General features: G+C 39.8%; 1 protein-coding gene across 1 annotated transcript in view; it reads left to right on the top strand.

The window, feature by feature from the left end:
* DHRSX (dehydrogenase/reductase (SDR family) X-linked) overlaps window positions 1-6,908 on the top strand; it is a 233,957-nt gene extending 227,049 nt beyond the window's left edge. The window contains exon 9 of the mRNA XM_014960305.1: window positions 6,536-6,908. The gene's annotated coding sequence lies outside the window, so the exon portion shown is untranslated. The remainder of the gene's footprint in view (window positions 1-6,535) is intronic.
* The last annotated feature ends 2,308 nt before the right edge of the window (window positions 6,909-9,216 follow it).

Below are 9,216 nucleotides of genomic sequence, written 5' to 3'. Positions count from 1 at the left end.
GGTTAACGGCTGAGTTCCAAGATAGTTGCATAAAGTTATCTCAACACGTTGCCAGCAAAATCCTCATCCCAACAAGATCAAATTCCATACTGTTTTCAAATAAGCTTAGTGGCAAGAGCTATGGAAAGAATTGCTACCAAAAAGAATCTTTTGGGACCTCATATAACAATTACACTCTAATAAAAATGTAAGCCAACTACATTAGCACATCTGAAGTACGCTATATCATCAGGATCATATCTGCTGAGTGTTCACTAGTTGCTTCCTCATTTGTTTGCAAAGTGTTTTTCTGTTTTTCTGGTGGTTTTTTTTTTTTTTTTTTTTTTGGGTAAGTGAATGTAGTGCTTGTGAAATGTGCCAGACTGACACTCTGGGAACTAAATTCCTCTGTTTATTCACGGATCATGCACAGGATGCAGTAAGCCTGCTAGACAGCCAACGTTTTGATGTTGCCATAGCATTCCCACAGAACATCGTTGCTGCTAGAAGTATGTCCAGGATTACTCAAATTAGATGGCACCAAATTACCTTCAGGTTTAACTGTCTCGAAGCTCCACAATATTTGCACAACCAGTTTCAAGTGGCATAGAGACTGGTAAAATAGCAAACTCTAGAGCGAGCTACTCATACTTTCAGTGTAATCTGAACCACTTTGTTAGTGGTCTCAGTCAAATGAGGTCTGTTTTAACAACAGTGAAAACATGGTTTGTGAGACTCAAGAACACAGATTTTGCCTGCTTGAGGGGAAAAAAATATGTGTCCTAAAGCCAGAGATTTCTAGAATGGTGCAGTGCCATGAAGATACAGTTGAGTCAGTTGCAAAAGAGCTGTCTCAGGAACTAAAAGCAGAAGACTATCATCTCTGCAATGTCACATAAGAACATGAGCTTCTCTTGAGTGAAATCCAATGTCATCATAAAGTGCTGTGTGTCACTGGGAGTGCTCAATTGCTATAATGCTAAAAATCCAAAATAATCCTTACCACATCTATTTAAGAAAAAAATATATATGAAGCATGTAGAAAGAGGACAGTGATTTTACTTCTGCACACAGAAATAGTAAAAGCTCATTTAATTTTCACATTTCAAGGACATGGAATTTGTGGATATCTGAGAAGCCCTGTTTTTCACTTCACCAGAGACATGGCTGAGAGGTGGCTTGAGTCCTTGCAGTGGGTGCATAGGTATAGAATAAATACCTGACAGCTTTTTAACCCTGCCAAGAAAGACAAAGCAAACTCCTATAATTGTAAATTGAAGTCAGAGAGATTAACCTTCCAACATGAAAACAGATCCTCTCTCTGTGAGAGTAATTCCATATTGGAACACGCAGATCTGGTATATGAAGATAATTAAAAGATGCCTCTGAAATGATACCTGGCAAGCAGGCTGGGTAGGCTCCTAAGCAAAGTGGGGCAGTCATGGAGAAGTCATGCTTAGATTCTCTCTCACGTCCATAGCGACAGCACTTATTTTGATTAGTATGAGTGACCCACTGCTCACAACTTCTAAAATGGATATTTCATGCCAGTACTCCACCAAGGCTAATGTTTAATTCAAAAGCCTAGGTCCTTTTACCTAGTCTCAAAAAGGCACACAAAATCTCTGGTCCAGTTCAAGTCTGAGATCCTCAGAAGCATCTGCTAAGGGCCACCATGGTGTGATCCCATTGTCCTCGGTGAGGGAGTGAAACCATTTCAATCCTATATTTTTTTCTTTTCCAAAAAGGATTACTTTTTTTCTTCAGCTCCCATGAAAAGAAAAAAATAATCTTAAAAAAGGACAAAAAAGGTGAATACTGTTTTGAAGGATAGTTACTTACTTACTGCAATGAATGTAGTTTTCTAGGAATTTGATAAGATGGTGCTATTTAAACAATGAACTTGAAAAGGAAATAAACAACATGCTGACAAAAGGCCCTAAGTTTCTTCAAAGAAGTGTTACCTTTTTCATTAATTAAATAGTTCAGTTGCAGACTGCGGCGAAAGTAAGCACATACAGAAAAAGTGCTGAAATTTGTGTGTGAATACACTATTATTTTCACATAATAAAGCAGTTGCATCCTTGTTCCAGTTCAAAATTGATTGAAACCCTAAATGGGGAACGTCCAGCTACATTTCTGCAATGGTGTTTTATAAATACTTAACATTTATAGTTCACGTTTTTGAACAATGATCAATTCCTTTAGTACACAGTGAGAAGTGGTATAGGATAGAAACAAAGGACTTCATTATTTGACATCAGGCTTGCTCCTGCCTCTTCCAACTGCACGGTTGCGTTAGTCCTAAATATAAGCATACATGTCAGATATTTAAATCCTGACCCTAAATAAGCTATGCAAGCTTTGGCTCTTGTACAGTTCTGGCCTTAGACTGTCCTTGCTCATTATATGACATGGTTTGTGCCCCAGCTGCCTCCATGGAGAGAGAAAATCAGATTCCAGTGAAGTTATCATGAAATCTGTCACAGATGAGATAAAAATACATGATTTTAAGAGAGTGAAGGCTGAGGACACAGACCAATCTGCAACGGTTGAAGAAGTCAGTGCAAAATGTGAAATGTATTGCACAATATCAGGCCAGGCAAGACAGATCAGTCATTATGAACAATTTTTTGAAGGTAATTTTATCCCTTTTAAAAACAAAACCACCGTGTTTCAGCAATCCACTGTGGTAACACTGACAACGCAGTGAGCATTGGCAGGAAGAAAACAGACCTGTGGCTCTGTAGTTCTTAGTGTCTGTACTGTACCCATCAGCTCTTGTTAGCACCTCTCCCTTTGGAAATAGACCCAAGCCAAGAATTCCTTTCACACAGGCAATCGAGGAGAGCCAAAAAGTAGTAGTGACAATCACTTATTTAGACAAATGCTGTTTAGATCAAAGCCAATCAGCTTAAAGTGAAAGAATAGAAAATAAAGAAACTAAAAAAAAAAAAGGCCATGACACTTTTTGAGGGATGTTAAACATGGTCACCTCTTCCCAGACAGAATGCGAGACACATTAAGGTGATAAAGAGGCTTATGTCCTTTCCAAAGGACATAGAGCAACAAACATAGGCTTCCCCTCTATCTTTGCATTGCTTGGACTCTCAAAACAAGCTCAAGTAACATCACTGGTAAAATTTGCTGTAAAGCAGATCCATTTCATCTATTGTTTATCTGAAACCAGTAACAAGATTTGTTCCAGATTGTCCACATCTGTGGAATTCCTTATTTAGTCCATACTGATCTGCATATGTTCAAGACGTATGATGTATCTAAGGCTTTTTTAACAAAACTGAAGGAAAAAAACCCCAAATACTGTTAAGAATTACAATATAGCTAAGGGTCAAATCCTGCATTCTTTTCTCAGGGAAAACTTCCGCTGAAGGCAATCTCAGTTCTTTATAAGGAAAGTAAGACTATGCTCAAGAAAGTTAATTTTAAATATTTGCACAGAACTTTTCCCTTAACTACATTGTACAGCTCTGCTGAAGTTAATGAGACATCCCAGAATCACTGTAGAAAGACACGTCACTTGATAGCAGAAAAAGCTATAAAAATCTTGTATCGTTTAATTTTGATCATACCGCAGAACATTATCTCTGAAGTGAAAGAACCTTCATGTTTCTATTGATATATTACAGCCTTCTCTTTGTCTCAAAGAGATTAATCTAAAAAAATGTGAAATCTAAAAATTCCACTGATACGGTATCCTGAGACAAGAGAGTAGTGTTCATCTCACTTAAATAATCTAAAAGCAATATAGATAGTTTAAATCAGTCAGTTATGCTCCATCTGTGGTCATGAGTGTAATACTTTTACGGGACAATTCCTCTGACCTATTTGAGTGTGAATGAGTCATGATGCCATCTTTCTGACTGGCCAGAGAAGGAAAATAGACAAGTAATCTAAGGTAAATGTCCAGATCTGTACATTATCAAGCTCTAGTTGGGTCAGCCAGTTCTACGTACAATCACACTGCCTAAGAATAAAGCTTTTCTGGGATTTTTTTTCTCCTTAGTTTCTTAGTTCATAAGGCACCGTAGCAATCTTATGACTTGATCTTCTGCACAGCAAAGATCAGCTTATTCTGATATGAACTGTATGGTCTCTTCTAGATAGTCATCAGTCCTTATTTAAAATTTTCCAGTGAAACACTGGGTATGTTCTTTCCAGACATAAATTGCCGTCATCTTAAAAAACTGAGCTTTATTTCACATCTGAATTCAAATAGCTTTTCAGATTTCAGTTATTTGATCTAGTTACACTTTCATCTGTTGGGCTGAAGAACACGTTCTGATTCCAGTGGAGATGGCCAGGCAGGGAAGAAGTCATCTTTTGGCATATTTTTGATAACCTAGGTTGATTAAGCTCTTTGTATCTTTCATCAGAAGTCGTGTTTTATATCTTTTAATCATTTTCTTGTCTGTGAATCTCATCCAACCTTTCAACTTCCCTCCCCCTTTCAGGATCTCAACAGCTGATTTTGGTATACACAGGTAATACAGTGCCACTAGTCAGCTTATTTTTATTCTGTTCCTACACCCTGAGGCCATACGGACCTTCTTGCCTGAAACATCATAGAGGAGAAACTCAAATTTGGAGACTCTATAAGCCTTTCTCAGACCCGTGAAGTTTTATTCCTTAAATGCAGCCCACTTTATTTGTTTCAAGATGTATGATCTAATAGAACTCTGAAAGCTTCTTTTATTGTGATTTATTTCCACTATTAAAGCCCTAAATCTGCACTAAAGAGTCCTTGAGAGGATCTGGGAGCTGTTGAGTCAGGAGGTGCATCAGGCACCAGGAGTCGGAGCACTGACATCATGAAAACATGCCATAGTTCAGCAATTAAAACCATAGATAAAATAGTAAGCAGTGACCTGCTTGATCTGGAACATAACTGATTTCACCAAATAAGTAATTTCATTCATTTTAGAAATTATTTCTGTTATTTACCACTCTGACAGAATCTCCCAGAAGACGTTTCTCTCTCATCCCAGCCAGGATTAGCTGTATAAATGCATTTTGCTGTGCACCTGTGAGGTGAAGAGACTCACGACAATTACACAGTACTTCAGCATGACGTCGAAGCTTCGGCAGCTTGGCTCCAAACCTTGACTTTAGCAGTGATTTAGAAAAGCAGATTAGGCTCTCAGAGATTCTTTTTTAAAATCTATACTAATTCTCCATCTTCATTTTTATCCTCTCATTCTCTCTCATATGTAACTTCTCAATGAGACCTTCTGTGCAGGTGGAAGACTTCTCCCAAAGCTGATGGAAACGAGTTTTGTTCTGTGCATCTGCTTGGCATGGCAATTGTAATGGTGATATTGTAACTCCCTCTTGCCCTGCTGGGTCTTATTCCTGGACACTGAATTCAAGCCGCAAATTCACAGCTTCTCTGCTTGTTAGGACTCAAATCATTACCATCTGTTTTATGGGACTCTAAACCACATTTCATACCACATTTACTTAATAAGCAATTGCTGTTACTGCATTTATCACCAATCTCCTTGTAGAGAAGAAAGCATTTTACCACTAGTTCATTCTCCAGGAAATACTGACAAATACAGCAGTCAGCCTGTGTCTGAAGGAAAACCCAAGATGCAGGTATTTTCTGCAGAACACAGGTTCTGAAGTATTTCTTTTGGAAGATCAAAATGGTCTAAACAAAAGGTTTAATTTAGTAACATTAAAAAGTCAATGGAAATCTTAATTACTTACAATTTAAAATATGCAATTTTCCAGAACATGAAAAATAGCATCAGATGGTTTTTTTCAAATATCTTGTAAACAGAAAAATTATACTTAAGTTTGAAGTGATCTGAATCAATATGGCTGTGTTCCTCATGCTCTTAGACAATGCAGCATTTTGCAGTGAAGTGACTTTTTGAAACAAGCTCAGGGAAGAGACCTTTAGTGAAAGACGTGTCTTTTATTCTGTTCTGAAAATAAAATTCTACGTCTTTGGCAACTGTGCTTTGAAGAGATTTTTCTTCTGATGAAGATGACATGACCACTTGAACTGTAGGAGAGGATTAATTGTGCAGAAATCTTCCTTCCACATCAGTCTGCTAAGCCCCTTGAAGAAAGGAAGATAGAGTACACATTCCATTCCCTCCACTTGTTTCAGTTATGAAGGCTTCATGAAAAGAAAACAGGAGAAGGAAATTAACAGCAATGTGCTTCCATTGGAAAAGTGCAAAAATGAAAGAGCAGTCTTCCAAATTCCATTCAGACCAAGCACTACATAACCCTGATGCGTTCATATCTCAATTTTGAGTAGGTTCTTGAAGATCAGCTCTCAGAGTCAAAAGACTTGGGAAATTTGGTCCCATCTCTTAGGAGGTTTGGCTTACCTCCTCTTAAAACGAAAGATTCTTAGTTTCCATGCTTGTTCAACCTTAGTTTCACAATAGCTGGTAACACAAAGTGGCTGCTGTTTTCAGTACAGCTGAAAAGGTCAAATACTGGGTGTTGCTCTTTTGGAAATATCATCCCCTCAATTCACTGACAATTCATGCAAAATCATTTTGATTTTATTTCACAGGCTCTGAGGCCAGGAGGAAACACCACGGTCATCTGAACAACAACCTTCAAACTCAAATATCTGCAAAGTAGCTTTATGAATGTTTTGCTCATGCAAATACCTTCCTGTTCTGTGTTCTTCTAAAGCAAATAAAAAGGTCTGGGTAATAGGTTAGGCTGAATTTGTAATTTTTTCCTTCCCCTGAAGTTCTGTAAGTCTACATGACCTAATTCTCCTGAGAGCAGATGTTTTGGGACATTGCAGTTAGATTATTCATCACGTCAGTTCAGCAAAACACGTTAATATAAAAGCGTGTACTTGAGCATATTCTAATAAGTAAATTGTACTCAAATTTCAGCATGTGCTTTACTGACTTGAGGCTACGGTGTGTTGTGCTGCAGATGTGGGACATGTGGCAAAAAGGTTTTGAAATCACACCCAGGTAGGTATAATAAACAGCATAAGTTGGAGGACCAAGCTAAATGGTCTCCATGTTTGAAAGCTTGTCATAAACACCAACAGTAACCCAAAGATATGTTTAAACTCTAAGCCTTTTAGTTCAACATATTTTGATCAGAAAATCATTGTGCCTGCATAATCTCCCGGGGAAAATTAGAGGAATTAGAATATATATTTAAAATAAAAGCCCCAAACTACCCTTATATGCTGAACAAATACTCATATACCACCAGTTCAAACCATACATCAAAGCTCACTAAGGATAAGAGACCCAGAGTTTTGGGAGAAGACATGGGAGAATAATCACCTTGTCAGAATGTTATAAATGCGATAAATATTATTTGCAAGTACTTGATTATGTACAGTGCTACAAGACAACTCAAAGCTCTGCACTTCTTTACAGGAACATAAACTGGAGTGGTAACTGTATGTCAGTGTAAAATTGTTTATTTTCATGAATGGAAAATAAATAAATTCAGAACCACTTAGATTTCATATGTTCAAAAAGCAGTTGGTTTGCTGAATACAGATGAACCCTTGTACTTCTTCCTATTTTTCTTGTGTCCTCTTTCATTTTTAATAAGTCTTTTGTTAGTCAGATGCAATAAAAAGCTTCAGATCAAACCTCTTGAGGTAAAATCCAAAACTCTGGAGAAAAGTAAGAAAGATGAATTTGTTGAGCTTCTAAAAACATAACCACTTTGCCAAGAGCCTCCAGCTGGCAGGATAGAAAAAAATGTTTCTCCCGATTGCAAATTGCCAATTCTAAAACAGCAGAGCAGCAGCTTTCCACCCTGATTACCTACAGCTGGCCTGCCTTTCTCCTCCCTTCTGCCAGGCAAAACAGCACCTTCCTCTTGCCATCCCCTCCAACTACCTTCTCCAAACCGGGTTACAAAACACGGCTGATAATTAGTTGTGTATTCAAGATGAGATGAGCCCACACCGTAGCTGTCATGGGCTCACGAACAGGAGTGAGGCGAGGTCTGCGTCATGCTCTGGACCAGCTGGTATGGCTGTGGGAAGGAAACAGGTAGGCTTGCTGCTCATAAGCCCTTCTGTAGGTCTGAAAAAATACAAGTGCCGATCTTGAGACTAATTGCTCTCAGTTTAACTTCATTATGTTAATCAATTGGGTAGCTCGAGAGAAAGATTGACTGACGGCTCTAGGCCTGAGGGAGACTTCTTGGCCAAAGAAGGCAAGAACTTTAAATCCCAAGGGGTTGGGAGAGTTGTACAGAGGAAACTGAGGGGTGGGTCATGTTTTCATGGGATTTGGGTGGCCTGGATGTTGCTCAAGATGAAACACAAATTAAAAAAAAAAAAAAGAGAAATAAAGCTGCTTTGTACATATTCTAAAAGCACAATGAGACTGCTGCGGCAAGATGTGGGTGATGTAGTGTGCAAGTGCTCTTGGTAATGATGAAAGTAAGCACGTGGCTAAACAAGAGATGCGGTGAGGTGCTGGGGGAGGCCATGGGGCGGGCAGGTCCCTGCTGGGGGTGAGTGCCTACTCGGGGGGCTGCGGGGGCTCGGGCTCCCTGCTCTGCTTTGCTCCTGGATCTGTCTGCATCTCTCCACAGCCTGGCAGAGCTTCAGCGCTGGCTGAGAAAGAGGAGACTGCCTGCCCAGAGCAGCTAATCCCTTGCTGGTTGGGATACACTGCTGGAAAGAGGGAGATGAATGGGGAGGATATCTTTATTTTCAATATCTTTATTGATGATCTAGACAAGGGGATTGAATGCACCCTCAGTAAGTTTGCAGATGACAACAAACTATGTGGGAGTGTTGATCTGCTTGAGGGTCGGAAGGCTATACAGAGGGATCTGGACAGGTTGGATCTTTAATAAGGCCAAGTGCTGGGTCCTGCATTTTGGTCACAACAACCCCGGGCAATGCTACAGGCTTGGGGAAGAGTGGCTGGAAAGCTGCCCAGCAGAAAGGGACCTGGGAGTGTTAGTGGACAGCCAGCTTAACATGAGCCAGCAGTGTGCCCAGATGGCCAAGAGGGCCAATGGCATCCTGGCCCGTATCAGGAATAGCGTGGCCAGCAGGAGTAGGGAAGTCATTGTGCCTCTGTACTCGGCACTGGTGAGGCCTCACCTCGAGTACTGTGTTCAGTTCTGGGCCCCTCACTACAGGAAAGACATTTTGCTGCTGGAGCGTGTCCAGAGGAGAGCCACCAAGCTGGTGAGGGGTCTGGAGAACAAGTCCTATGAGGAGAGGCTGAGGGAACTGGGCAT

The sequence above is a fragment of the Calidris pugnax genome, unplaced genomic scaffold, assembly GCF_001431845.1.
Source record: "Calidris pugnax isolate Ruff unplaced genomic scaffold, ASM143184v1 scaffold188, whole genome shotgun sequence".
NCBI classification, from domain to species: domain Eukaryota; kingdom Metazoa; phylum Chordata; class Aves; order Charadriiformes; family Scolopacidae; genus Calidris; species Calidris pugnax.
This window is presented reverse-complemented; position numbering and strand designations above follow the sequence as displayed.